Source organism: Lolium perenne, chromosome 3 (genome assembly GCF_019359855.2).
Source record: "Lolium perenne isolate Kyuss_39 chromosome 3, Kyuss_2.0, whole genome shotgun sequence".
Lineage (NCBI taxonomy): Eukaryota > Viridiplantae > Streptophyta > Magnoliopsida > Poales > Poaceae > Lolium > Lolium perenne.
Genome location: NC_067246.2, coordinates 140,232,796 through 140,237,878, shown reverse-complemented (window position 1 = coordinate 140,237,878; position 5,083 = coordinate 140,232,796). Strand labels below are relative to the sequence as shown.

Genomic DNA, 5,083 nt, shown 5'->3' with positions numbered 1-5,083 from the left:
AGGGCGGCGCGGCCCAAGCCCTGGCCGCGCCACCCTGTCTCCTGGGCCCCTCGTGACGCCCCTTGACCTGCCCTTCCGCCTACATATAGTCTTCGTCACGAAACCCCCAGTACCGAGAGCCACAATACGGAAAACCTTCCAGAGACGCCGCCGCCGCCAATCCCATCTCGGGGGATTCAGGAGATCACCTCCGGCACCCTGCCGGAGAGGGGATTCATCTCCCGGAGGACTCTACACCGCCATGGTCGCCTCCGGAGTGATGAGTGAGTAGTTCACCCCTGGACTATGGGTCCATAGCAGTAGCTAGATGGTTGTCTTCTCCTCATTATGCTTCATTGTCGGATCTTGTGAGCTGCCGAACATGATCAAGATCATCTATCTGTAATGCTATATGTTGTGTTTGTTGGGATCCGATGGATAGAGGATACTATGTTATGTTGATTATCAATTTATACCTATGTGTTGTTTATGATCTTGCATGCTCTCCGTTATTAGTAGAGGCACTGGCCAAGTTTTTGCTAGTAACTCCAAGAGGGAGTATTTATGCTCGATAGTGGGTTCATGTCTCCGTGAATCTGGGGGAGTGACAGAAACCTCTAAGGTTATGGATGTACTATTGCCACTAGGGATAAAACATTGATGCTATGTCCGAGGATGTAGTTATTGATTACATTACGCGCAATACTTAATGCAATTGTCTGTTGTTAGCAACTTAATACTGGAGGGGGTTCGGATGATAACCTGAAGGTGGACTTTTTAGGCATAGATTGTTGCGATCCGACCCAGTATGGGTTGAATCTCTGTGCTTATTTGTGCTAGTCCCTGGATCAATCGCTAGCACACACAGTTTAAGATGTAATACCAAGAAACAAAGGTCTTTATTACATCGCATGATCCAGTAATTACAAAGTAAACATTACAAATTGCATAGCCCGAAGCTAGCATTATATCAGAGTTTACAACGAAACATATCAGCATGGAGTCCTTCGTCTTCATGTGCCACGAGTAGCATGTCGAGTATAGACTCGTAACCCTAACCATCGAACCTCACTCGTTCATCGGAATATCTGCAACATAAAACGTTGCAGCCACGCAGGGTCAATACATTTGGAATTGTATTGGCAAATGTCACTATTTGGTGGATATATAAATGGCGCCTAACAACTACGTGCTCATTTGGCAGGTGGAGTTTAGCATCTTTTGCCAAAAGCAATAGTTTTCCTATCTTTTATAAACAATTTTTATTTTTCAGAAACATCGTCTAGGAACATATTAGCATAACCCATGCCGTCGCAAGACGGTTAGCTTCATATGCTTGTAAAAATCTACGGACATGCTAGCATAGGCCCATGTAAACACAAGACAACCTAGCTTTGCATGCTCCTAAACCCATTGTTTGCCCCATCAAGTTTTATTATGAAATTGGAATGATGAGATCCTCCAAACAGTTCCAGACTCTAGTTGCTCATAATGTCCATAACCGGGGACACGGCTAAGTACTTAGATTTGACACTCTCGAGAGGTTGTACACATTCCCCACATGACCTAGTCTGTTCTTCTTCCATGATGCACATTTTGCTCAAATGGACAGATGTCGACTAGGACAAGATCTTTCAGAAGCAATACCTCAACCACAATGGACGCGCTCCGTCCTACCAACACCTACCACCCTCTGTACATTGGGTCGAGTTCTCGCAACCTACTCAATCTAGCCAGAGCCCATATAGCATGTGGTTGTACTGGAAGCTACTAAAATAGAAACCTGTCAAATCTCTTTGTTTCTGGGTGGCCAACCACAAGTGCGATACACGCGACCGCCATAGACATGACTCCGGTGTAACCACTCAACATAAACCAAGCATTACCACTTACCACCCAGATGATTCATTATCTTAGGTTGTTTTATTACATAAAATCATACTTTCACAATACCACATATCGCATCATGAGATCCCAACCACGCATCTACAATAGCAATGCTAAGCATGCTACAATACGGTAGCGACAAAGAACAAGTGTTGAACATGTGGTTGTTCTAATAGCTAGGTGATCATAGCATAGTAATATATATATATATTTAAAACAATCCTACACATGAATAGCTACTGAAAATAACTACAAAGTGCATATAAAAATAGTAGGACAAGACGGTGTGTGACACTTGCCTTTTTGGTATCTGAAGAATTCTGCTCTTCTCTCAATCAAAACGCGTATCTCTCCGTACAACTATAACATAAAAGTAACAGAACATAAACACACATTCAAGCAACAACAAAAACAAGCAAGACAACAATTTAGAAAGATTTGTTATTCATTGTATTTTAGTTTTCATTAAATTTATGGTTAACTCGGAAATTGAAGGTATGGCAGAGGTATGGCTTGCAAGATATGAATTTGAGTTATTAAATGGATGGGTCAAATACTTGGAAAGGAAGTGATTATCTAAGTCAAGTCCTCGGAATAAAAATGATTGATGAGAACCTATGGTCCATGGTTGTTTGCTACTCAAGAATGGATAATTATAATGATCCTTGTGTTTTAGAAACTCTCACAAGCATCCCAAGTGCAATTCAAAATGCAACTTGACAATTGACACTTATCAAAGTAGTACAGATTCACACATAGACTTGGGTATGAGCTAATGGTATCTTTAATTACTCAAATAACTCATTTGTAATTTGAATAGCCCAAGCTTAATAAATATGATCGAATGGCATGAGATTGGATAGACATGAATGGTATTCAAGATGTGGATCAAAGATTCTAAAGGATGTCAAAGTTTCAACACATGTGTAGAGTGTCTCCACAACACTTGCACAGAGAAAATCTATAAATAAGATTTGTCACAATTTAGTCAAATAACTCATGTGTAGTTTGAATATTGTGAGCCAGTCAAATATAATTACGATAGATATGATCCTAGACATGATGACACATCTAAATGATTTCGGTAGATGGCTACGCTCATATGATTTACTTTGGAAAAATGAAATCATGCTTCAACCTCAATTTTTACAAAAATAAATTATGATAATGGTTTCCATGGATATTGATGAGTAACACATATTCAAAAGAAAAGATATGATCAAGTAGGGTTTATGGATTGTGTCGTATGATACATGGAGGGATATTACTTCAAATCTAAAACCATGTGAAGTGAATATAATCAACTAAACTAAACATGTGTGCTACTGGATAGATAATTCCAATGTGATTCAGTTACAAAAGGAATCAATTTAAAATAATTTATAGAATTTAAGTTATGTCGAAACTACTCAAGTTCTCATAATTAGACTTGAATACATGCAAATAGTTCTATAAGTTTTAGGCACTGATGTTAATGGACAGGGGACATCAATATGTTCCATTTGCAAGAGGAATCATTTGATTTAAATTTGTAGAATTTGAACCATGCAGAAAATACTCAAACTTACATATTTAAATTTGAATATTTTCAACTTGTCCAAAAACCAATTTTTATTTCATCATTGGGTTCTACTCATTTTTCTGAATTCAGGGGTATATTGTTTGCTATATTTGGTCATGTGTACACTTTCCAATAATGTTTACATGATTAAACACGTCGCGGTTAAATTTTGATGTTGTACGAAAAGTTGTCCGAAAAAGTTTATCGGATGGAAAAACTTTCTACACGAAAGTTGTAGAGAATTTAATTACGAACTCAACGTCAGAGAAATCATCTAAAACGGAGCTCTGAATCTATTGTTATGAAATTTCAAAGTTTTTATAGGTGAACAAGCTAGCATCATCTACGCTGATTCGGTGGAACAGGAAGATGTTTTTTTTTTAGACGAAGACAGACCATTGGATTGGGATCTAACAGCGTATAATGGATATGTCTCATACCTATAAGCACAGCACGATGGAACTATCGGCATGGTTGACGTGACGGTGCCGGCCTGGCGGGTTAGAGTCGTTTACGTCGGCTAGATGCTCCTCCGGCTTGGGGTAGTGGTCGACGGGGCTGCGGGGCTTCACGGGGGTCTCGAAGACTGGATATTCAGCGTCTCCTCCTTCCTCGATCGAGGATGGCAGTTAGCTGACCGAGCTTTGCTGCGGCAGAACTTCGGCGATGGATACGGCTCGCGTCAACGGTGCTCTGCGCGAGATGGTGAACAATCAGAACAACGAGGTGATTCAGGGGAAAAGATCAGACGAACAATGAAGGGCTTGGGGCGACGAGGTGCGGTAGGAGACGGCGGTCACAGCAGCGGTCTTCACGTCCTCTTTCTGCTCCCCGAGCGGCTGATGCGTGCGGATGGAGCAGCTCGTGTGGTGATGAACTCCGGCGACGTTTTACTGGAGTTGTGCTCTGCAGATGGATAAAAAGGATGAGAGCGAGGTAGTAGATCAAGAGGAAGATATTGGCGCGGGCGAGAGGGTCACAGGAGGTCTGAGACGACGGCGACATCAACCTTCGAAGCTCAGCGACGGTGGCGGCGGCGCGAACTCCGGTGAGAAATTTTGGCAGCTTGGCGGCACCAAAATTAGGGTTTTTAGGGGCAAAATACAGAGAAGATTATGAGGTATTTATAGGAGGGTTTTCGTGGCAGAGGAGCACGAATCGAACGGAATCGGCGAAGAAAAAGGGAGATTTTCGGTTCTGGTTCATACGCGTAGGTGGGATGAACTTTTGGCTTGAGGTTGAAGATAGCTGCGGGGCCCCACGTCAGGGAAAGAAAGAAAGAAAGAGGAAACATAAAGGAAAAGGGGCAACGTGCGCTGATGGTTGGCCTGCAGCTGCGCTGCGTACCAGACTTGCCGCGCCGTCGCGCGCGTATGTGCAGGACTTGCATTGCTCATTGATTGAGCTGCCTGTCTCGTTTCTCTTTGTTTTTATTCTTTTTCTATTTTAGTTTTTAGTTTCAGTTTTAGATATCCAAACGGACTTAAATAAACTTTGTAAAATTTATAATCTGCTCAGTATGATTTTCGGACACTATTGATTACACTTTCAATTCAAAATAAAAACACAAGTGTAGATTTTTAGACACTTGCCCTATAGGCTATTTGAAAAAAACAGGAAACATAATTTGGATTTATTGAAATCAAGCGATTAAAA

General features: G+C 41.4%; 1 long non-coding RNA gene across 1 annotated transcript; it reads right to left on the bottom strand.

Annotated features, from left to right (window-relative positions):
* Window positions 1–856: 856 nt before the first annotated feature.
* LOC127342610 (uncharacterized) lies at window positions 857–4,848 on the bottom strand. The gene is made up of 4 exons (XR_011755454.1): window positions 4,437–4,848; window positions 3,868–4,333; window positions 2,166–2,226; window positions 857–1,067 (listed from the first exon to the last, which is right to left on the bottom strand). It is a non-coding gene; the product is annotated as an uncharacterized lncRNA (long non-coding RNA).
* Window positions 4,849–5,083: the final 235 nt, after the last annotated feature.